The sequence below is a fragment of the Glycine soja genome, chromosome 2 (assembly GCF_004193775.1).
Source record: "Glycine soja cultivar W05 chromosome 2, ASM419377v2, whole genome shotgun sequence".
Taxonomy (NCBI): domain Eukaryota; kingdom Viridiplantae; phylum Streptophyta; class Magnoliopsida; order Fabales; family Fabaceae; genus Glycine; species Glycine soja.
Genome location: NC_041003.1, coordinates 25,542,282 through 25,568,355, shown reverse-complemented (window position 1 = coordinate 25,568,355; position 26,074 = coordinate 25,542,282). Strand labels below are relative to the sequence as shown.

General features: G+C 42.5%; 1 non-coding gene across 1 annotated transcript; it reads left to right on the top strand.

Annotated features, from left to right (window-relative positions):
* Window positions 1-15,439: 15,439 nt before the first annotated feature.
* Window positions 15,440-15,546, top strand: LOC114404640. The gene has a single exon (XR_003665095.1). It is a non-coding gene; the product is annotated as a small nucleolar RNA R71 (small nucleolar RNA).
* Window positions 15,547-26,074: the final 10,528 nt, after the last annotated feature.

Below are 26,074 nucleotides of genomic sequence, written 5' to 3'. Positions count from 1 at the left end.
ACAGAAACGCAACGGGTTTTAATCGGAGGTATAGTCCTCAAGCCTACCCTTATGGTTTGCCTCCAGACTTCACTCCCCGTACCGCTCCAGACGATTTGAGCCAAGCCCCTACCTTCGAGGGGCAGCTCCCTCCTCATGCCGACTATCCTCTGCAAGAAGATGATGAAGGAGATGCCCATTTAGGCCCTCTACTTCCCCTCAAGGAACCAGCCCCCCCATGAGTTGCCCCAACCAAACATAGTCCGCCACGTCCCGTCTCCATCCGCACCCGGTAAGGAACTTGTTCCCTTTGCAAAAGACAAGGGAAAGATTGATCTACTTGAAGAGAGGCTGAGAGCGATAGAAGGCCTCAGCAACTATCCGTTCTTGGATTTAGCGGATCTGTGTCTGGTACCTGACATCATCATTCCCCCCAAGTTTAAAGTACCAGATTTTGATAAATATAAAGGGACGACATGTCCAAAAAGTCATCTTCGGATGTACTGCCGAAGGATGGGGGCATATTCTACGGACGAAAAGCTGTTAATGCACTTCTTTCAAGACAGCTTAGCCGGAGCAGCAGTGGCGTGGTACACCAATCTGAAAGCTTCTCAGATCCGGTCATGGAAAGACTTGGCAACTGCCTTCATTAGGCAGTACCAATACAACATGGATATGGCTCCTGATCGGAACCAACTTCAGAGCATGACCAAGCGAGAACATGAGTCCATTAAAGAATATGCTCAAAGGTGGAGAGACCTAGCAGCCCAAGTCGTCCCGCCTATGACTGAAAGGGAAATGATCACGATTATGGTAGATACGTTGCCCACGTTCTACTACGAGAAGCTGATAGGATATATGCCGGCTAACTTTGCAGACCTCGTCTTCGCTAGAGAAAGAATCGAGTCCGGACTGAGAAAAGGCAAGTTTGAATATGCCTCCAACGTTGTCCCCAACAACAGTAGAAGAGCCCCAGTAGTGGGCACACGGAAAAAGGAAGGAGATACCCACGCGGTCACCACCACCCCAACATGGATGAAAACGCCCTAAAATGCCCAAAACTCATACCAACACAACCACCTGAACTTTTCGATCCGAGCCGGAAGTTCCCTCCCAACTCAAATGGAAGGGCCTCCCGCAACAGAAAAAAACGCCTGCCCAACACACAGCTCCAGCCACTCCCCGGCCAGCCAATAATACAACTCCTGGCGCGAGTTATAACAATGCACGATGCCTCCCGAAAGACGAGTTCTCTCTTATTCCCATGGCATATTCCGAGTTGTGGCCCTCATTATTGGAAAATCATTTGGTGGTGGCCATATCCGGGAAGGTCTTCCAGCCACCATACCCCAAGTGGTACAACTCGAATGCCACATGCGCATACCATCGTGGAGCCCCCGGACACAACATTGACTCTTGCCTGCCATTCAAGTATAAGGTGCAACACCTAATAAATGTTGGCTGGCTATCATTTCAAGAAGAGGGCCCCAACGTTAAAACCAATCCACTAGCTAGTCATGGAGGGGCTAGCGTAAACGCCATCGAAAAGGACAGGTCGTCAGGGTCAAAGAGATTAGAAGATGTGACTACGTCTAGACGATTCATCTACCAGTCGCTGCAAGCAGCAAGCATGGTCTCTCATGGCGGAGGCGAAAGTGACAAATGTCTGTTTCATCTCGGGGAATCACACGACATGAAAACCTACCCCATGGTGGAAGAGTTACTCCAACGGCTCATAGACTGGGGGCAGCTCGAAGTGTCCAAGGGAGATAGGGAAGAACCGCAAATTTGCATGCAGTCGGAAGAAAGGATGGTTCCCCCAACCCCCAAAGCCCTAGTAATATGTTTCACTAGGAATGTGACCGGCTCCAGGCCCAAGTACCCCCCGACAGTTCCCAACCCAACGCCGTTTTCCTATCAAAGCAATAAGGCCGTTCCATGGAAATATACCCCTCTCGCTTTTAGAGAAAGAGCTGCAACCGAGGTTGACTCCTTGTCAGCCAAGGTGACCAACATCACCGGCCTTAGTGGCATAACCCACAGTGGCCGGGTGTTCGCTCCCCCTCACTCGGCGGAATTACCCTCCAAGGGGAAATCACCCATGATCCAAGAACCCGCAGACACGGCCACCCTTTCAATAGAAGTGGATCCCCCAGTGGTAAAAGGAGCTGAAAAAAAGGAAGGTCTTCAAGGAAAGGCAGTGACCTTGGAAGAGGCTCATGAGTTCCTTCGTCTCATCCAACAAAGTGAGTTTAAAGTAGTTGAGCAACTGAATAAACTCTGGCAAGGATCTCTTTGCTCGAACTGCTCATAAACTTCGAGCCTCATCGTGCACTATTGGTAAAGGTCTTCAACGAAGCCCACGTACCACACGACATCTCAGTTGAGGGTTTTGAAGGCATTGTTAATCATATAACTACCAATAACTATATCGCGTTCGCGGAAGAAGAGATTCCCGTCAAGGAGAGAGGGCACAACAAAGCTCTACATGTGTCTGTCAGATGCATGGACCATGTCGTCGCTAAGGTGCTCATCGACAATGGTTCAAGTTTAAATGTGATGCCAAAGACCACCTTGGAGAAACTTCCTTTTAATGCGTCACGTCTAAAGCCAAATTCAATGGTAGTACGAGCCTTTGACGATAGTCGGCGGGAGGTGATGGGGGAAATCAACATCCCCATTCAGATAGGCCCCCACACTTGCAATGTGGTTTTTCAAGTGATGGACATAAATCCCGCCTACAGCTGCCTTTTGGGGAGGCCCTGGATTCACGCGCTAGGAGTGGTCCCTTCGACGCTTCACCAGAAATTGAAATTCGCGGTTGGTGGACTCTTGGTGATAGTGTCAGGCGAACAAGATATGTTGGTGAGCTGCCCCTCCTTCGCACCATATGTAGAAGCAGTGGAAGAATCATTGGAAACAGCTTTCCAATCCTTCGAGGTGGTGAGTTGAGCCTCTGTGGAAACGAGTCCGTTGCTACCTTGTCTCTCTAATGCAGCCCTAATGGTGGCATGGGTAATGCTCAGGCACGGTTATGAGCCCGGAATGGGTCTGGGCAAGGACAGCCACGAGAATGCCGATGTGGTCGACATTAGGGGGAACCCATACAAATATGGGTTGGGGTATGAACCCGGGAAACCGGGAAGAAGGAATGCACCGTCAAGACTCCGGGCAGATAGGGCATGGCCCGGCCATGTTAGCTAGTGTTTCACAAGTGCCGGGATAATGTTCGAGGAATTGGTGGCGGCAATAGAAGAGGAATCTCCACAAGATCCGCCAAGTTTCGTGCGACCATGCCATCCCAATTCCTAAGTGGGGAACTGGCGCGTGATGAGCCAGTCGAAAGTCTATACCGCTGATTCAATGTAATTATAGGCTATAGATTCCTTTCTCTTTTGTTTTGTGAAATCTACCTTATTAAATAACAAAGAGATCTTGTTTCATCTGTTCTTGCGATTCCACATTTTCTCATATCATTTTGCATGTTTTTGTTTTTTGTCTTGAATGGTATAGATGTGAGGGTCGATTCTTTGAGGATCCTAACAGCGAGGGTTTGATAATCGATTTTGATCGAGAAGTAAGTCAAACAATAAACGAAGAAGAAGAAGAGGACGTCCTTTCACCAGAGTTGGAGAGGTTGATCGCTCAGGAAGAACGCGAAATGAAGCCTCACCAAGAGGAAACCAAACTGATAAACTTAGAGACCGGAGAGGGAAAGAAAGAAGTGAAAGTAGGAACCGGTATGACTGCACCTATCTGCCAAGATTTGATAACCCTTCTTGAAGAATATCAAGACATCTTCGCATGGTTGTACCAAGACATGCCAGGGCTGGACCTCGACATTGTGCAACATAAGTTGCCATTGAATCCTGGGTCTTCCTCGGTTAAGCAAAAACTACGAAGGATGAGACCCAAAATGTCTTTGAAAATTAAAGAAGAAGTAAGAAAGCAGTTCGATGCGGGTTTCTTGGCTGTAGCTCGATACCCGTGATGGGTAGCCAACATTGTCCCGGTCCCAAAAAAGGACGGCAAAGTGCGAATGTGCGTAGACTATCAGGACTTAAACCGAGCCAGTCCTAAAGACAATTTTCCCTTGCCACACATTCATATACTGGTAGATAATACAGCCAAGTTCGCCCTTTTCTCTTTTATGGATGGTTTCTCAGGGTATAAATAGATAAAGATGGCACCCGGAGATGTGGAGAAGACTACTTTCGTCGCCCTATGGGGAACATTCTGCTACAAAGTGATGGCCTTCGGGTTAAAAAATGTTGGGGCAACCTATCAACGTGCCATGGTATCTTTGTTCCACGACATGATGCATAAAGAGATAGAAGTCTATGTAGATGACATGATTGCCAAATCTCGGACCGACGACAAACACCTCGTCAATCTGCGTAAGCTGTTTGGAAGGCTGCGAAAATACCAACTGAAACTAAACCCCGCCAAGTGCACCTTCGGGGTGAAATCGGGGAAGTTATTGGGATTTATCGTGAGCCAGAAAGGGATAGAGATAGATCCCGAGAAAGTGAAGGCCATTCTTGAAATGCCAGAGCCACGCACAGAGAAGCAGGTTTGAGGTTTCCTGGGCAAGTTGAACTACATCGCGAGATTTATCTCGTAACTCACCCCTACCTGCGAGCCCATCTTCAAACTATTGCGTAAGAACCAGGCGATCCTGTGGAACAGCGACTACCAAGAGGCCTTCGAAAAAATCAAACAGAGCCTCGCGAATCCCCCGGTGCTTATGCCACCTGTAATAGGAAGACCTCTTTTCCTGTACATGACTGTGTTAGACGAGTCTATGGGATGCGTGTTGGGTCAGCACGACGACTCTGGGAAAAAGGAACAAGCCATTTACTATTTAAGCAAGAAGTTTACTGCTTGTGAGATGAATTACTCAATGTTGGAAAGGACGTGCTATGCCTTGGTATGGGCGTCACATCGCCTTAGGCAGTACATGCTCAGTCATACCACGTGGCTTATTTCCAAAATGGATCCCGTGAAATACATCTTTGAGAAGCCGGCCCTCACGGGACGAATCGCTAGGTGGCAGTACTACTATCTGAATTCGATATTGTGTACGTCACCCAAAAGGCGATAAAGGGAAGTGCTTTGGCAGATTATTTGGCCCAGAAACCCCTCCAAGATTATCGGCCGATGCACCTTGAGTTCCCGGATGAAGACATCATGGCCCTATTCGAAGAGAAGCGAACGCACGAGGATATAGACAAATGGATTGTTTGTTTCAATGGGGCATCTAATGCTTTGGGCCATGGAGTAGGGGCAGTCCTTGTATCCCCAGATGATCAATGTATTCCTTTCACGGCCAGGCTAGGTTTCGATTGTACCAACAATATGGCCGAATATGAAGCGTGCGCCCTTGGGATTCAAGCGGCCATTGATTTTGACGTGAAGCTACTCAAAGTGTATGGAGACTCGGCTTTGGTAATACGCCAGTTGAGAGGAGAATGGGAAACTAGGGATCAAAAGTTGATACTCTATCAAACTCATATCTTGAAGTTAGCCGAATTCTTTGACGACATTTCTTTCCACCACATACCTCGAGAAAAGAACCAAATGGCCGATGCATTGGCCACCTTGGCATCCATGTTTCAACTTGCCCCACACGGGGATCTGTCGTACATTGAATTCAGATCTCGGGGCAAGCCGACACATTTTTGTGCGATAGAGGAAGAGCGAGATGGGAAACCGTGGTATTTTGACATCAACCAGTATGTCGAGAACAAAGAATATCCACCAGGGATTTCCGACAATGACAAAAGAACGTTAAGGAGATTTGCTACTGGTTTCTTTGTGAGTGGTACCATCCTGTACAAACCAAACCACGACATGACCCTCCTGCGATGCGTAAATGCGAAAGAGGCGAACTACATGATTGAGGAAGTCCATGGGGATTCATTTGGGACACATGCCAATGGGCATGCTATGGCCAGGAAGATCCTTAGAGCAGGTTATTACTGGCTCACTATGGAAAGCGACTGCTGCGCCCATGTAAGGAGATGCCATAAATGATGCAATCCTCCCTAGGAAAGGACCAGTTACCAGAGCCATGAGCAAGAGGCTCCAAGAGGATTGGGCTAGAGTTGATAAAGAAGGCCTTAGGGTTCTCATGAACCTTAGGGTAGATTTTTGAGCCCATGGGCCAAGGTTGGGTCCACTCTTCTTTGTAAATAGTAGAATAGGTTGTTTTCTTATTTTGGGCCTTGTATTTTGGCCATTCTAGTAGTATAGGGTTTTAGCCTTGTATTTCAGGGCATTTTGAGTAGTCTTTGTAGTAGGATTTTTTTTGTATTTTCATGTTTTTTTGTCATGGGGGTGAGCTTAGCTATTATAGGGGTGTGTAGCTAAGCTCTAGCTTCTCAAGAAAGCTTCTCAAGGAGGTGAGCTTAGTTTTTAGATGGGTGTGTGTAGCTAAGCTCTAGCTTCTCAAGGAAGCTTCTCAAGGAGGTGAGCTTAGTTTTTAGATGGGTGTGTGTAGCTAAACTCTAGCTTCTCAAGGAAGTTTTCTCAAAGAAACTTCTCAAGGAAGTTTTCTTAAGAAAGCTTCTCAAGGAAGTTTTCTTAAGAAAGCTTCTCAAGGAAGTTTTCTTAAGAAAGCTTCTCAAGGAAGCTACCTAGTCTATAAATAGAAGCATGTGTAACACTTGTTGTAACTTTGATGAATGACAGTCTTGTGAGACATACTTCAAAGTTCCACTTCTCTCCCTCTTTTATTCCTTCAATTTCGTGCTCCCCCCTCTTTCTTTCCCTCCCTCTTTCTTTTCCTCCATTGAAGCATCCTTCCAAGCTTCTTATCCAAGGCTCATCTTGGTGGTGAAGCTCCTTCCTCCATGGCTTATTCCATAATGGATGGCGCCTCCTCTCACCTCTTTTCCTTTGTCTTCCGCTGCATCTCCATGGTGGAAAATCACCATTAAAGGACCCCATTGAAGCTCAAAGATCCAGCCTCCATAGAAGCCCCACAAGCAAGCTTCCATCAATAAATGTCAAGCGTACGCAGACAATGTCAATGTTCCGCCCCATCCTCTGAACGTCATGTCCGCCCCTTGGCCTTTTTCCATGTGGGGGATAGATGTCATTGGGGCCATCGAACCCAAAGCTTCGAACGGTCATCGCTTCATTCTCGTGGCGATAGATTATTTCACCAAATGGGTCGAAGTGGCTTCTTATACCAATGTCACGAGGAGTGTGGTGGTCAGATTCATAAAGAAGGAACTGATTTGTCGATACGGACTCCCTAGGAAGATCATTTCTGACAATGGCACCAATCTGAATAACAAAATGATGCAGGAAATGTGCGGGGATTTCAAGATCCAACATCATAACTCCACCTCCTATCGGCCAAAGATGAACGGGGCTGTGGAGGCTGCAAATAAAAACATTAAGAAGATTATTCAGAAGATGACGGTGTCATACAAAGATTGGCATGAGATGTTGCCTTTTTCCCTGCATGGATATCGAACCTCGGTACGAACTTCTACTGGGGCAACGCCGTATTCCTTGGTTTATGGGATGGAAGCGGTACTCCCATTTGAGGTAGAGGTCCCTTCCCAGAAGATACTTGCGGAATCGGGCCTAGAAGAATCAGAGTGGGCTCAAACACGCTATGACCAACTCAACCTTATTGAAGGTAAGCATTTGATGGCCATGAGCCATGGTCGCCTGTATCAACAAAGGATAAAGAATGTGTTCGACAAGAAGGTACGCCCGTGCAAGTTCAATCAGGGGGACCTTGTCCTGAAAAAGATATCCCACGCTGTTAAAGATAATCAAGGGAAGTGGGCCCCGAATTACGAAGGACCTTTCTTTGTGAAAAGGGCTTTTCTAGGGGGGCTCTGGTGCTCACCAACATGGATGGCGAGGAGCTACCCTCGCCCGTGAACTCCGATGTTGTTAAGCGATATTACACTTGAAATCTGGGTGATCGAGGCCGTACCCGAATCAAATAAACATGAAAATGCAGTAACTAGGAAGTGATCCTAGGTCGTTTCCCAACGAGCAGTGACAAACCAAATGTTCATAATATACTTGCAGTAACAGTAATGATTGGGGGGGGGGGTTTGGTTGTTTGGTAATTAAAGAGCAGAACAAGTAAACTGGAATACGAAACTACTAATATTAAAAATGGGTTGTTTCCTCTGATTCAGAAGCCATTCTCTTATCTTGGGTTGTGGAGAATTCGTCCCTAACAGTCAACCACTTAATCCAACCCTATTTCAATTTACTAAGCGAAAATCAACTTAGGGTTTTCAATACGTGATTATGCACCACATACACCAGTTAGCCCTTCGTCCATTAAGCATGAACGCAAGTTAGGCTCAGAGGCAATTAATCGAACACGAGGCGTGCACTGATTAATATTCACGAAATTGGGATAACTGGTGAAGGGAAAACTGCCAGGAAACCACAGTACAAGCGAAACCTCAAAGAGAGTTGGGCTTCGTCCTCAAAAGGAAACAACACCAGAAAATCTAGCCTTCCATGGATTCAAACAGAAAACGCAAATGAAGCATGAAACAGAAATGTAAATGAACAGAACATAAATGAACAAAAATGTAAATGAAACAGAAACGTAAATGAGAGTAGAAGAAGAAGCAAGAACGAAACTATAATTAGAAGCAGAAAACGTAAAATTGCATTACGTGAACAGTAGCATCAAGCAGAAAAACGAAAACCCTAAAACAAAAGCTCTGAATAATGAATAGCATAACAGAATGCCTTCACGAATCCCAAGGCTGCTATTTAAAAAGAGTCACTCAAAGTCACTGGGCCCTATTACAATACTCTGGCCCAAAACGAAATAAACACTGAACAACATAAAATAAAATTGCGAAATTTCCTAATTAGAAATTAACTAAGGTAAGCGCTGCTTTATTTGCCCTCTTCAAGTCCATAACCAAAATCCGGATTAAGCCCAATGTTTCATTAATTCCTGAAATTAGATTAAAAACATCAAATTATCTAAATGAGCCCAAATAATAAAACTGCCTGATTAATTGACAATTAAGACCAATCAGTAATTAAAATGGTGCAAAAAGGGTTTAGAAAATAGAAGAAAATGATGGCACATCAAAACCCCCCATACTTAGCCTTTTGCACTCCTAGGCAAAATGAAACAAAGAACAAAATCCAAGGATATCAAAGGGAGACAAACAAAAACATTCACATATTTCTCAATGAACATCAAGGAATGAAAGGAATGGGTAACATCTAACATAAGGAGATCCAAAAAGTCAAGACATTCATGAAAATCATCCAAGCAACCCAATCATGGCAAAATAGTTAATCAGCTGAAGAATGAAAAATGATAAAGCCTCACAAGATATACACTCTATCTCTCAAGTGTCTAGGCTACTATTTACCCTCAAAGCACCCATGAAAGCAAACACCACATAAACTTGGCAAGATTCTAAAATTGACAATCAACCCATAAACACAAGCACATGAGGATCAAAAGGTCTTTTAAGGTTGTAATGGGGCCAAGGACAAGGTATGGAAAAATATGGAATAAGTGGCTAAATCCCAAAGGGATAGAGGAGCAATGGGGAATAAGTGCATATTAAGAAAAAATAAGAAAATAAAAAGAAGTAAAGATAAAATTTAAACATAAAGAGTATAACCAAGAGTTTCATCATTCTTGTGCCATTTAAGATCTTATTCACTCAACTTTATTGCTTTTCTTTTTCTCTTTTTTTTCGATTTTTTTTTTTTACTCTATAGCCTTTGAGAAACAACATTTCATTCAGCATGTCCAACATTTAACCAATATGCAGTGTACATCAAGTATGGCCCAAAATACATCATGAAGCATAGCCAACAAAACAAGTTATCCAATGAAACAAAAACCCCCCACACTTATTCCCAAAACAATTCCAAAGCTCCAAAATTTCTTAAGGATATGGTGATATCATGGTTTTTCACTTAAGGCTTATAGTGAGCTTCAAAACAAGGAAAGGGAAACAAGGCTCAAAAGGGCTATCAAAGGAATTAATTCAAGGTAAGTTCATTTGGCTAGAAGCTTATAAGAACAAAATTGCCTCAATCATTTCCAAATATGCATGTGAATTAGGACGCATAAACAAGAATCAAGCCAAGGCTATTGTGCAAGCAATCAATGGGGCAAAACACACCAAATGATTATGATGATGGATGGCTCAAATTCTCACAAAGGTAAATTCATCACTTTCAAATTGAGCTTTCAAAACTATCATGACATGTAGAGAAGAATCAAGGATTTCAAGTCACAAAATGTCAAGAACTTTTATTTTCAAAACAATTACCCATTTCTTGAACATATCCTATAATTCAAAGAAAAACATGCAAAGTCGTACGTGCACACAAAATTGACCCAAAATATTAAACTAAAAATCCGACGAAACTAACAACATTAACAAATTAACATGACTAACAAATTATCAAAACCAACAAAACTAGCAAAACCAAAGAACACTCCCCCCCCTACTTAAACAACACATTGTCCTCAATGTAGCACAATTAAAAGATTAAAAACAATTAAATCATCAAAGAGAATCGGACAAGTGTAATAAAAGCAAGGAAGGAGATAGGAAAAGAAAAACTCCCTAAGTCATGGTGGAGGAAGAGTAGGGTGGAGTAAAGAAGTCTCTTCCACCACTACGTCCACTAAAGAAGGGTTCGTGAGGAATGGCTTAAGTCGATGTCCGTTGACCTTGAAGCTTTTGTTTGTGGAGTCGCTTTTGATCTCAACTGTACCATAAGGAAAAACATTAGTAACAACAAAAGGACCAATCCACTTAGACCTCAACTTACCACTCATGAGTCCAAGCCTAGAATTATACAATAACACTTTTTGCCCAACCACAAAGTCTTTTTTAACTATCATGCTATCATGGAACTTCTTGGTCTTTTCTTTGTAGAACTTGGCATTCTCGTAGGCTTCTAGGCGGATTTCATCTAACTCACTCAGTTGCAACTTTCTTTCCTCACCAGCTTGATCCATAGAGAAGTTGCAAGTCTTCACTGCCCAGTAAGCTTTGTGCTCAATTTCCACTGGAAGATGACATGCCTTTCCAAAGACAACCCGATAAGGAGACATTCCTTTGGGTGCTTTGTAGGCAGTCCGATGTGCCCAGAGAGCATCATCAAGCCTGGTACTCCAATCTTTCCTGCTTGGCTGCACAATCTTCTCTAAAATTCGCTTGATTTCTCGGTTAGAAATTTCTGCCTGTCCATTGGTCTGGGGTGGTATGGTGTGGATACCCTGTGTACTACCCCGTACTTTTTAAGCAGGGCATGCATTGTCCTGTTGCAAAAATGGGTTCCTTGATCACTAACAACTGCAAGGAGAATGTAAACATAACCAAAAGAGACAGGAAAAGGACCCATGAAATCTATACCCCAGACATCAAACACCTCACAGAATAGCATAGGTTGCTGAGGCATTTGTTGTCTCCATGTAAGTGTATTTCCTGCTCTTTGACACTGCTCACAAGTGCTGCAGATCTTCCACGCATCTTTAAAGATGGTGGGCCAATAAAAACCACAATCAAGCACTTTGCGAGCTGTCCTTTGAACACCCAGATGACCTCCCGGTGCGGAAGAATGACAGAACTGCAGGACTGAGTCAGTCTCATGATCTGGAATGCACCGTCTAATGACCTGATCACTGCACAATTTCCACAAGTAGGGGTCATCCCAAATAAAATGCTTAGCGTCACTTTTAATTTTATCTTTTTGGGCCTTAGATGCTAAGGGAGGAAAAACAGAAGCAACTAAATAATTGACAATATTAGCAAACCAGGGAGTAGAAAGAGAGTCAGAAATACTATACAGTATATACAAATGATCATCCGGGAAATCATCCCAAATAGGTGAATCTGCATCAGATATACGTTCGATCCGACTCAAATGATCAGCAACTAGATTTTGTGCTCCGCTCCTATCACGGATCTCTAAGTCAAACTCTTGGAGCCAGAGCATCCATCGGATCAACCTAGGCTTAGAATCAGCCTTCTTCAACAAGTACTTTAGAGCTGCATGGTCAGTATAAACAATAATGCGGGTACCAAGCAAATAAGATCGAAATTTTTCAAGAGCAAAAACTATGGCTAGAAGCTCTTTCTCAATAGTAGTATAATTCGCTTGGGCAGCATCTAAAGTCTTAGAAGCATAATATATCACCCTGGGCAATTTATCAATTTTCTGAGCAAGGACAGCCCCCAATGCATAATTTGATGCATCACACATAAGCTCAAAAGGGGTTGTCCATTCGGGTGCCTGGATGATGGGGGTGGTAGTCAACGCTCTTTTGAGGCAATCAAAAGCCTCTTTGCATCTATCATTAAAGTCAAACTCCACCTCCTTTTGCAACAAGTTGGACAGTGGAAGGGCTACTTTGCTAAAATCCCTTATAAAGCGCCTGTAGAATCCTGCATGACCAAGAAAAGATCGCACCTCTCGCACACAAGAGGGGTAAGGCAATTGTGAAATAACAGAAATTTTTGCAGGATCTACTTCAATACCCTTATTGGAAATAATGTGGCCTAAAACTATACCTTGCTCAACCATAAAATGACATTTTTCAAAATTTAGAACAAGGTTAGTTTCAATGCATTTATTCAAAACTTTTTCCAAACTATTCAAACAACCATCAAAAGAGGATCCATATACAGTGAAATCATCCATAAACACCTCTATGCAATTTTCTAAAAAATCACTGAAAATAATAATCATGCACCGCTGGAAGGTACCAGGGGCATTGCACAGGCCGAAAGGCATCCTTCTGTAGGCAAAAGTGCCGAAGGGGCAGGTGAATGTGGTCTTTTCCTGATCCTTAGGAGCAATAGTAATTTGCATATAACCAGAAAAACCATCAAGGAAACAGTAGTGGGATTTACCTGCCAGGCGTTCAAGCATCTGGTCAGTGAATGGCAGGGGAAAATGGTCATTTTTGGTAACCTGGTTCAGCCTCCTATAGTCAATGCAGACTCTCCAACTGTTCTGCACCCGAGTAGGAATCAGCTCCTCCTTCTCATTTCTGATCACTGTGAGGCCAGTCTTTTTCGGGACTACCTGGACGGGACTCACCCATTGGCTGTCAGAGATAGGATAAATAATTCCAGCTTGCAAAAGCTTGGTTATCTTCTTCTTCACTACATCAAGAATCACCGGGTTGAGTCTTCTCTGTGGCTGTCTTACTGGTTTAGCTCCATCCTCTAAATTTATTCGATGCATACATGTGGATGGGCTAATACCAGGAATGTCCGCCAGGGTCCAGCCTATAGCCTTCTTATGCTTCTTGAGAACTGGCAACAACTTCTCCTCTTGCTCATCAGCAAGGGAGGCAGATATAATCACTGGAAAACTCTTGCTATCATCCAAGTAAGCGTATTTTAAATTTGATGGCAGAGGCTTCAATTTTGGTGTGGTTGGTTGGACAGTGGTAGAAGGAGATGGTTTCTCAGCCTTTACCTCATAAAGAAAGTCAGAGGTATGTGTACTTCCTGAAACATGGTTAGTCCTATCTGACTCTATAAAATCAATCTTGAGAGGTAAAACACCACCACCAGACATGCAATCAATATCACTCTCAGATTCACTCTCAGCATCAAATTCAGACATATGATCAAGTACAATTTCAGACTCAATGCATGAAGAGTGAGAAACATGCAGATTAGAATAAAGATCAGTCATGTATTCATCAACAACATGGTCAATTATTTCAGCACGAAATACAGAAAGATCTTCAGATGGGTATTTCATAGCATCCAGAATATTAAAATGAACAGTTATATCACCAAATTCCATGGATAGTGTGCCTGCATATACATCTATCTTAGTTCTAGCAGTTTTCATAAACGGTCTGCCTAGAATGATGGGAACTGAACCTTGAGAAAATCCATCTTCCATATTCAAGATATAAAAATCAACAGGGAAAATCAGTTCACCAACTCTAACTAAGACATCTTCTATGAAACCAACAGGATAGGCAACACTTCTATTAGCTAAATGAATTACCACATCAGTTGACTGCAAGGGACCTAGAGATAGAGAATTAAAAATCGACAGAGGCATAACACTAACAGAGGCTCCTAAATCTAGCATGGCATTGTCAAACTTACTATTCCCTATAATACAAGGTATGCTGAATGTACCTGGATCTTTGCATTTTTCAGGAATTTGAGGAACAAATTTACCAATCAATGCGGAGACATTTCTGCCCATGCTAATTCGTTCACTTCCTTTAAGCTTCCGCTTATTAGTGCACAGCTCCTTCAAGAATTTGGCATATCTTGGAATTTGCTTTATTGCATCCAATAGAGGTATGTTTACCTCTACTTTTCTAAATGTTTCCAAGATCTCTTTCTCTGTCTCTTCCATTTTTTTGTTGGAAACTGCTCTTGGAGGGAATGGAAGAGGGGGAATGTGCTGCTTCTACAAATCAGAATTACCTGTGGAAGAAGATTCACCTGCACAGAAATGGTTAGGTAAATTTTTGTCATCACCTTTTTCTGGAGTAGAGTGAAGTTTGGCAGGTTCATTTGCAGATGAGGAAGGTGCTACGGGTTGAGGTCCTTGACATTGCTTTCCCAACCTCAATGAAATGGCACTGACATTTTTGGGATTTTGGATAGCTTGAGAAGCCAGCTTGTCAGAATTCTGGGACTGTTGTTGATTCAATTGGGTAGCCAATTGTCCCATCTGATTGGTTAAGCTCTGAATGGAGGCTCTGGTCTCCTGCTGAAACTACATGTTCTGCATAGTCATTTGCCTCACAAGTTCTTCGAGGGAAGGTTGTGGAGGGGTCTCAACTGTTGGTTGTTTCTGGGGTTGTTGCTGTTGTTGGATTGGTGGAGGAATGTATGGTCTGCTTGGGCCAACAGCATTTTGGAAGGAAGGAGCAGGCTGCTGTTGTTGTTGCTGAGGGCTGGACCATCTGAGGTTAGGGTGATTCCTCCATCCAGGGTTATATCTGTTGCTGGAGAGGTCATAATTGTTCTGCTGTGGTTGATTTTGCTGCTGAGGTTGAGGAGGTCTATTGTAAATATTTGCAACATAAGCTTCAGGCTGCTCAATTGCTCCAGGTTGCTGCATGGAAGGGCAAAGGTCTGTATGGTGGTCAGTAGAGGAGCACAAACCACAAACCCTTGCGACAGGTACAGATTTCTGATTCAAGGCCAGCTGGGTTACCAGGTTAACCAATGCATCCAGTTTGCCTTCAAGCTTCTTAGTTTCAGATGATGCAGATGGGTTTGTAGCTACCTCATGCACTCCTCTAATGACTATGGCATCATTTCTGGCGCTAAACTGCTGGGAGTTGGAAGCCATCATCTCAATTAAATTTCTAGCTTCAGTAGGAGTCATGTCTCCAAGGGCTCCACCACTGGCAGCATCTATCATACTTCTCTCCATATTACTGAGTCCTTCATAAAAATATTGGAGAAGAAGCTGTTCTGAAATCTGATGGTGGGGGCAACTGGCACATAGTTTCTTAAATCTCTCCCAATACTCATACAGGCTCTCTCCACTGAGTTGTCTAATACCTGAGATATCCTTCCTGATGGCTGTGGTCCTGGAAGCAGGGAAATTTTTTTCTAAGAATACTCTCTTAAGGTCATCCCAGCTCGTGATGGACCTTGGAGCAAGGTAATACAAGCAGTCCTTTGCCACTCCCTCTAATGAATGAGGAAAAGCCTTCAGAAATATGTGATCCTCTTGGACATCTGGGGGTTTCATGGTGGAGCAGACAATATGAAATTCCTTCAAATGTTTGTGTGGGTCTTCACCTGCAAGGCCATGAAACTTTGGAAACAAATGAATCAGTCCAGTTTTAAGAACATATGGGACATCCTCATCAGGGTATTGGATGCACAAGCTTTCGTAGGTGAAATCAGGTGCAACCATTTCCCTTAGAGTCCTCTCACGGGGTGGAGGTTGTGCCATGTTCTCAGAATGTGCAAAATCAGAATGCTCAGAATTAGAATGCTCAAAATTATAATGCTCAAGATCAGGATGTTCAAAATCACCAATAACAGAATGCACAGATTCACCAGTAATGGAATGCTCAGAATGATCAAAAGGTATAAAATGATGCCTAACTAATCTATGAAATGTCCTATCTATCTCAGGATCAAAGGGTTGTAAGTCAGATGGATTGCCTCTAGTCATACACTACATTCAGCATGCACATAACCAGTTGCCTTATCATGTAAATAAAGGTGTAGGTTGGAACTACAACTACCCTCAAATGATATCCAAATGACTTGAAATTTTGTGAGCAACCTTATAAAATGATGAGAAGATAACACAAAATATTTCAGACAAAAATTCAAAGTCTAACTATGAAAGCTAAAACTGGTAAGTTAAGAAAAATAAGTGAATAAAACTTGAAAAATAAAAAACTTTTGACAGAATAGCTTTTTCTGGACAATGGAGACCTCCTACGGCCGGCTGCCACGGCGTAGGAAATTTTTTTCTACCCCAAATGCATATATAATAATTGCGATTCTGATAACCGGAGCAAAAGTTATGGCCGTTTGAAGTTTTGACAAACACAAAATTTGCTAGTTTTTTGGAACTTTCAAATCTGACCAAACTAAAGGCTCTAGCTATTTTTCTCACAAAATATGGATTAAAAGAAGTTACCACAAAAAAATTCAGCCAAAAATAACAACCCTAGCTACTAAAACAAAAAATCTCAAATAATTCATCATGGGTGGTCGTTAAAATCCGTCTCTAATTGATTTCTACTACTACTCTGTTTTTGCCGCAAGCACAATCTTCACAGCAAAACACCCAAGACTGAAACAGGGGAAACGCTTAATGGGAAAACTGAAACAGAACACACATTAAACAAAATACCAGGACACTAAACAACACTAACACAAATACTAACACAATACTAACAATTAAGCATAAAACACGAAAGGATTAAACACACAACACTAGCTAGCTATTATGAACCTTTGGACACTGCTCCCCGGCAACGGCGCCAAATTTGATCGAGGCCGTACCCGAATCAAATAAACATGAAAATGCAGTAACTAGGAAGTGATCCTAGGTCGTTTCCCAACGAGCAGTGACAAACCAAATGTTCATAATATACTTGCAATAACAGTAATGATTGGGGGGGGGGGTTGGTTGTTTGGTAATTAAAGAGCAGAACAAGTAAACTAGAATACGAAACTACTAATATTAAAAACGGGTTGTTTCCTCTGATTCAGAAGCCATTCTCTTATCCTGGGTTGTGGAGAATTCGTCCCTAACAGTCAACCACTTAATCCAACCCTATTTGAATTTACTAAGCGAAAATCAACTTAGGGTTTTCAATACGTGATTAGGCACCACATACACCAGTTAGCCCTTCGTCCATTAAGCATGAACGCAAGTTAGGCTTAGAGGCAATTAATCGAACACGAGGCGTGCACTGAATAATATTCACGAAATTGGGATAACTGGTGAACGGAAAACTGCCAGGAAACCACAGTACAAGCGAAACCTCAAAGAGAGTTGGGCTTCGTCCTCAAAAGGAAACAACACCAGAAAATCTAGCCTTCCATGGATTCAAACAGAAAACGCAAATGAAGCATGAAAGAGAAACGTAAATGAACAGAACATAAATGAACAAAAATGTAAATGAAACAGAAACGTAAATGAGAGTAGAAGAAGAAGCAAGAACGAAACTGTAATTAGAAGCAGAAAACGTAAAATTGCATTACATGAACAGTAGCATCAAGCAGAAAAACGAAAACCCTAAAACAAAAGCTCTGAATAATGAATAGCATAACAAAATGCCTTCACGAATCCCAAGGCTGCTATTTAAAAATAGTCACTCAAAGTCACTTGGCCCTATTACAATACTCTGGCCCAAAACGAAATAAACACTGAACAACATAAAATAAAATTGCGAAATTTCCTAATTAGAAATTAACTAAGGTAAGCGCTGCTTTATTTGCCCTCTTCAAGTCCATAACCAAAATCCGGATTAAGCCCAATGTTTCATTAATTCCTGAAATTAGATTAAAAACATCAAATTAGCTAAATGAGCCCAAATAATAAAACTGCCTGATTAATTGACAATTAAGACCAATCAGTAATTAAAATGGTGCAAAAAGGGTTTAGAAAATAGAAGAAAATAATGGCACATCACTGGGGCAATTTAGGAAACCGCTGCATGTTCTTTTTATTTTTGTGTTTGTGTGTTCTTTTTGGTTTCCTCCAAGGATTCCTGTCCGCTGTAAATTGTCTCGTCACAGTTCTTTTAAAGAAGAGAACATGCGTCTAAGGCTTCAATCCTCACTTTGGTTTTAAACCATGTGCAGTTTGTAATAACCTGAGCCCTTTCGCTCAGTTCATGGGGTGCCCCAAGCGCTTAATTAAAACTGAATCTAACCAGCTTTCACTAAGAAGATTATTGCATTTGAAAACATTCATCCATACGCATACGCATGCATATTTTGTGATAACAGGGGCAGAATCATCTTAGGCAACGTTTAGAGGTCGAGACAAGGTTAAAGGCAGAAACCAATCAAGGTAAGACGACGACACGGTCACGATTTGCCATGCATTGTTATTTCCTACTTTCAGGTACTTAGGGACGGATGCAAGGAGAGGCTAGGGTCACGACCAATAGGTCGTCATCCTTTGCCTAGCCTGGGACAAATGGAAAGCGCCGCTACAAAGCAGCCTAGTATCCTTTAAAAATCTCCAGTAATTATTGTTGTTGTGTCTATAAAGTAAGTATTAGATGCCTAATCTACCCTGAGGGGTTTCAAGTAAGAAAACGCTGACCCTTAGGAGTCTTACTTATTTCCTCCCAAAAAAAAAATGGCAGGTTAGCTCGCCTGGGCGAGCTGAGCTTGCCCTGGTGAGCACCCCTGCACCTGTAAATATAAAAAAAAAAATGAGGGAGGGGGAGTTTTATTCCACCCAAAAACTTCCCCCCCTCATTCAAAAGCAAGAGCCATGGATTTCATGAGTTTGCAGCCCTAGGGTCACCATTTTTCGCGTTTTTGATTCCGTTTTGCACTATTATTCATCTCCAACAAGTAAGTACCTCATTCTTGGTCTCTCTTGCCTTCCATTGATGTATTTTGGTGCTCTAAGTTTCATGTATTTGCTCAAAAATGTGAGGGATTTGTCTTTGAATTGTTGCTTGTTTTTGTTGGATTGAGGGGTTGTAGGGGATGGCCTTAGGCCTAGGGTGCATTCCGAAGCAATGGGGCATGCCACATTGCCCCCATTTTCTTGCTATTCATGCCTAAACATGTGCCCACCAAGTGCTCGGTGAAATGCCTCAATGACATATGGGCATGGTTTTGTGAACTTTGGATTGTGGGGCTGTTTTATATGTATAAGGACAGCATGTAGAGGTTAAAATGAGTGCCCAAATGCGATTCTAGGCCTAGGAACCCAAGCTTTTAATTTCAATACAAGGAAGCATGACTTACGCCTAGGAATCTAAGTTTTGGTTTTGAATGTAAAAAGGCATGAATATTAGGACATGTTTGAGAGGTTTTTATTAGAATTTAAATTTGGCTGCCCCATGAGAAATACCTTGCACCTAGGTAGCATGGAAAATACCTTTCAACAGTATGTATATATGTGAATATATATAGCATGGAAATGCCTTGCAAAGTGTGTGAATATGTGGCATAAAAATACCTTACAAAGTGTGAATGTATAGCAAATAATGCATTTCAAAAATCTGTATATGTAGGATAGGTAGTGTAAAAATGCCTTTCAAAATATGTATATTTGTGGATAGGTAGCATAAGGAGCCTTTCAAAAAAATATACCCATGTCAAAAATGGCACGAGAATGCTTCCCAAATGAATATATGATGTGGAATTTCCTTTCAAGTGTAGATAGATGACATGAAAGTTCCTTCTCAAATAAATGCAAGTGTGTGCATGACATGAGTTTGGCTCTCCAATGTGCATATATAAACAAATATGAAACAACAAAAATGTATATGTTAATAAAATACTCAAAATGTGCATAGGTAGTTTGTGGTAGCAAAATACTTAGGATATGAACATGTGTAATTTTGACACAATACCTTGAGCATGCGTATATGTATTCTTTTCAAAAAAATATATATGTGTGGTAACTAGAATGTTTTGAATATCCTTGTATGTTGATATAAATAGTAGGATATTTTACGCATATGCACGTTCATAAATGTTTTACATTAAGGAAATGTGTGCACAAGTTTGTTCTAAATCGGAAAGATTAGCATGCCGTTTTTGCTTTTAAATAAGCGTTTTCTTGTAAACTAACTTTCCAAATGTTTGTCCCCGCAGGAAATGGCTCCGAGAAAGCTTTCCGCAAAAAGATCTAGGAGGGACGCCGCGGCTGAAGGGACCAGTGCCGCCCCCGAGTTTGATAGCCACCGTTTCAGGAGCGCCGAGCACCAGCAACGTTTCGAGGCCACCAAAGGATGGTCGTTCCACCGTGAGAGACGCGTCCAGCTCAGGGACGATGAGTACATAGATTTTCAGGAAGAGATAGCTCGCCAGCATTGGACGTCGCTGGTCACCCCCATGGCTAAGTTTGACCCAGAGATAGTCCTGGAATTTTATGCCAATGCTTGGCCCACAGAAGAGGGAGTGCGGGACATGCGAACATGGGTAAGGGGCCAATGGATTCCTTTTGATGCAGACGCCCTCAGCCAGTTCCTGGGTGACCCGCTAGTGTTAGAGGAGGGCCAGGAGTGCGAGTTTAGTCAGAGAAGGAACCGAGCTGATGGATTTGACGAGGAGGTCATTGCCCAGCTGTTATGCATACCGGGTCAGGATTTTGCCTGGACCGCTGCCGGGAGACGGGTGCAAATCATGCGCACCAGTATGACCACCTTGACTCAGATGTGGATGACGTTGCTTCTCAGCAATGTCTTGCCCAACGATCATAACTCTGACCTCCCTCTGCCAAAGTGTCAGCTGGTGTATGCCATCCTGACACGGATGAGGGTCCATGTGGCTCAGCTGATCGCTGACGGTATTTATTTATTTGCAGGTATGCCAACTACCAGGCTCCCTCTAGACCCAGATAAGTCTAATAGGGCCCTGGGTTTTCTAGCATTGATCACGAGTCTCTGCCAGTCCTTCGGGGTTCCCGTCACACCTAGTAAGGTGATTCGATCGCCGATCACCCGGGCCTTCATTGAGAAGTATTGCACACCTAGACAGGCGCAGGGTGATGCACCGCAGGCCACAAATGCACCGCCACCACATCATCAGGCTGATCCAGCTGGGTCATTTGGCATGGAGCGGTATTTACAGCACTTGGGTTGCCAGCAGGCGGCCAACCACAGGGGGCAGGTGCAGATCCATAAGTGTCTCTACCAGCTTAGCCTCAGTTAGCGGAGCCAGGGTTTCACTCCTTTTGCGTGCCCTACTCCAGATCAGTTCAAGGCTGAGGTTGCATGGCCCGGAGATTGGCCTGAGACCCAGGCAGGGGAGGCGCCCGCAGAGGCTCCCGGCGATGCAGAGGAGGCCCGAATGGATGAGGAGATGTCGGATTTACTCGGTTTCTTGGGAGGGAGTGGAGCCACATGACTAGGGGATCCCCAGATTCATATTCTCTTTTATGTTTCCTCTTTTATCTGTTACATATCATTTTATTTTTATAACTTGAGGGACTAACGTTTGTTTTTTTTTTTCGATTATCTTTTGTTTTGTGCATACATTTTGTTTGGACTATTGCGTTAGTGCTTACTTCGTTATTGTCGATAATGTTTGTTGAAATTCCGGAACCTTGTAGAGTTTTCCTTTAGGAACGTCGTCCTAAAAATAAAATGAACAAAAATCATGATAACACCAAGAATAGAAAAAAAGAAAGAGGCGTTGTGAACAAATGTCGTGTCTATATATAAAGAAAAGAAAAAAAAGTTTTTTATATATAAAAAGTGTATGGAAAGATTTTGTGTGTGTGTAAATAATGCATGAAAAGAAAATCTTGTGTGTGAGCAACGAGTGTATATAAAGAAATTTTTGTATAAACCACGAGTGTATGTTGAAAAAATGAAAAAGAAATCTTTGAACAGGAATAAAGTTTGTATATAGACCGTGTTGATATAAAGAGAAAGAGTTTTAAATGCGCGTGTGTACATAAAAAGTTTGTTCTGTATAGGAATGTAGGTGTACAAAGAAAAAGTTTTTCTCATAGATAACGATGGATGTATAGTTTTTGCGAACATAAAAAATGAAACAAAAAGATAAAAAGAAAGAAAGACCTCGAAGGTCGGCATGTTATGGTCATAGGAAGCATAAATCACTCGCAGAGAGCAAACATATTTTTTGGAAACAAGAGACTGACGCTAAGAGTTTATTTTCCAGAATAACCGAGATAAGAATGGATGGATTCGTTGAACCGATGAAAGAACATAATTTGGAAATATTGGGTCTACTTGTGAAAATCCCAAGCCTTAGTATCACAATGCCATAAATTGGATGCTTGAGTACCCACCTAGCTGTAGCCATGACTAATTTTGCACGCTGCTCCCAAATCATCAATGTTACGCGTGCCTCGTGGAAATAATATGGAAATTCAACCCGAGACCGACACCTTGACATGCGAATTTGTTTTGCCCCAGATATCAAAATCGGGCTCGCGCGATGAAAAGACAATGTTGGGACACAACCTTAAGCTACTTTGAACCTTGGCCCATGAAAAGAATCCTCATCCTTTCCCCCGGAGAAAAGGACAGCAGAATCTCCTCAAAGGAGAGAGAATAACGGATGCTAAAACCCAAATTCACAATCAAGGATCGAAAAGGAAGGAATGAAAAGAAAGAAAAGGAAAGGAAAAGAAGAATTCCCGATCGAAGATTGGAAGAAAGTAAAAAGAAAAAAGATCGAAGGAAAAATAGAATAGTTCCCGATCCATACAAGAAATCAGGAAAGAGAACAGAAGATCTTCTGACCAGATAAATTTTCGGCAAGGTAAATGACTACTGGCAAAGGAAAACCCATTTTTGGAGTAGTTCTTTCTTTGGGATTGCCGTTCAAAGTCGCTCTCGACTGGCGATATCCCGCCCCACATAAACAAAGAGGAAAAGACCGAAACACCCAGCTTCCTCTCCAAAAAAACACTACCTTCGAGAAGATCCTATTGGTCTGTGATCGTGCGTGTGATCTTTCGGTTCGATAGGAAATCATGTGCAAAATAAAGTCATGGTATAGCTATGGTTTGGGATTAGGGTAAAACACTTACCTGTGTGAGTTTTTATACACTATGAGTGATTTTATTCCCAGTTTCAGTTTGACCCGATGTTTCCCCTAAATGTTCATTTAAAAGCTAAATGTTGACATCTGCCCTTCATTTTCGGTTACAAGGAAAATTACTTTTGGCATGAGTATATTGTTTCTCTAAAATATAGTGCTCTGGTGAATGATTTATTTTTCCTTACTAAATCATGTTCGCCAATTAGGTGAAAGAACTCGATGGACCATTCGGTCCTACCCTCAAATCTTATTCGAAGACCCATGAATTGATTGCCTAGCGTTGTTCATGCGTCCTCCACCATCTAGTCTGGAGCCCCACGAATTGATTGTCTAGCGTTGTTCGTCTATCCTCCACTCTCAAATCTTATTCAGAGACCCATGAATTGATTGCCTAGCGCTTTTCATGCGTCCTCCACCATCGAGTCTGGAGCCCCACGAATTGATTGCTTAGCGCTGTTCGTCTATTCTCCACCCTCAAATCTTATCCGGAGCCCCATGAATTGATTGTCATTCATGCATCCTCCACCATCGAGTCTGGAGCCCCACGAATTGATTGCCTAGCGCTGTTCGTCTATCCTCCACCCTCAAATCTTATTTGGAGTCCCATGAATTAATTGCCTAGCGCTGTTCATGCGTCCTCCACCATCAAGTTCGGAGCCCCATGAATTGATTGCCTAGCGCTGTTCGTGTATCCTCCATCGTCCTATTTGGAGCCCCATGAATTGATTGCCTAGCGCTGTTCATGTGTCCTCCGTTATCAAGCGCGGAGCCTCCGGTGACTGGGAAATGTGGTTTTTTGTTATCTTCCCAATTGGTTCCTTCGCCAAACATGTGTATATGTATATATTATGTTATTGGTGTCTTTTGTTTGTGTTTGTTTTGTGTTGTGCAAAGAAAGAAGAAAGAGAGATGGGAGTCATCATAGACTAATCATGGAGAGGGAGAAGACGGACGAAATCAGTGTTTTATCTTTGCTTTCCTCTTATCTTTGATAAAAGGTAAGTAAAGAGGGGCAACTGTCATACCCTAATTTCGTCCGGGTACCATTGTTTGATGGCATGCAACCTTTGTTGGACCGCTTCGAGGTACTTGGCACCCTTTGTTGCACAATACGTGAAGTTCCATGACATGCTGGAGATCAAAAGGAAGCTTTCGCAACCTACCCTTCGGCGGGAGGGCGACGCGTGACTCGCGGGATGCGTGTTCCACGAAAGGAATACGCGCGGAGTCGCCACCAACGTTTATTTGAGGAAAACGTCGGAAAAACCGGAAAAGACGCGATCTACGAACTTTTAAGTGAAAGGTTCGGGAGTTGTATTTACGCACGGGGAAGGTGTTAGCACCCCACACGTCCGTCCCAAGGGACGGCAGCCTTTAATCGAATGTGCAAACATGACTTTGATTTTTTATGTTCCCTTTTTTATGTCTTTATATCCTTTATACCCTTTTTATATTTTTCTCTTTTTGTGGTCGACAAGGGTGTTTCCCTTTGCTACTACGTATTCCTCAATTGCGATGAGGAAATCAGACCTACGTAGTTCTTTCTTATCAAGTGATTCTTTTTTACTTAAGAGGTGATCATTTTAAGGCGTTGGACCATGAAAATGATCCATTTTACTTAGTAAGAAATTGAAATCACAAACTTCAAAAACCTATTTTTGTGTGGACGAGCTTGACTAGGCCAGTTGATTTTAGCCTTAGTTTCACTTTAGTTATTAGTCAATTCGATTAAGAATGAGAAATCCCAAAGAGAAAATGTCCGATTGATTTTCCGCTTTATTTTACTAAAAAAGATGTTTTTTGATTATTATATTATTTTTTACCTCTTTTTTGATTTCCAACGTGGTTACGGCACGACCGAACAGTCGGAATTCATTTTAACCGAAGTTAACGGATAATACAATTCAAACGTTCGGTGGAAATTTATTTTATTTTTAAGTTAAGCGAGAAATGACTTAAGTAAAATGGCTTAAGCATGTCAAAAGGGGGTATAAAAAGTAAATGAAATGAGAATAAAAATACACGAAACACAATGTGGACCACCATGGGTACATAGAATGAATCGAAAAGCTTGGTTCGAGGTACTTACCCGTTGAAGATCGAAGAACGATGAAGAACGAATGAAGAACGTCGAAGAACGGTCGAAAACCTTCGCGAAATTCCTTACGGAAACGTTTCGGAAGCGCCTCGGCTTAGATTTTCTTCACGGAAACAATTTTTCCAAGCAAATTCGAAAGAGAGAGAAGTGCCTAAGGGGCTGAACCCCTTTCCTTCTCACTTCCTCCCCTATTTATAGCAAAATAGGGGAGATGCTTGCCGCCCAGCTCGCCCAGACGAGCAGGGTTGCTTCCTCCAGAAGCAACAGCCTTCTGGAGGAATATTCTGGAGGGCCCAAGTGGGCCTGGTTGCTATTTGCACCCCCATTTTTACTAAGTACACCCCCCTTTGCTTTTTTTTGGTGATTCTTTTTTCGTAAAGTTACGGAAACTTACAAATTTCGTAACGATACTTGTTTTCTTTCCGTAATGTTACGAAACCTTGTGGATTACATAATCATCCCCTTTTTGACTTACGGAACGTTACGGAACCTCACTTATTTGTGCAACGATGCTTCCATTTGATTTCCGGTGTGTCACGGAACCTTACGGATTGTGCATCAATATTTTCTTTTGTTTTTCGGCATGTCCCGGAATTTCACAAATTGCCTAATGATGGGTGCCAAGCACCTCACAAGGACCAAAGAAAAGTCGCATGTCATCAAGCAAAGGTCCCCGGACGAAATTAGGGTATGACAGTTGCCCCTCTTTACTTGTCTTTTATTGGAAATAAAAGGAAAGTAAAGATAAGACACTAATTTCGTTCCTCTC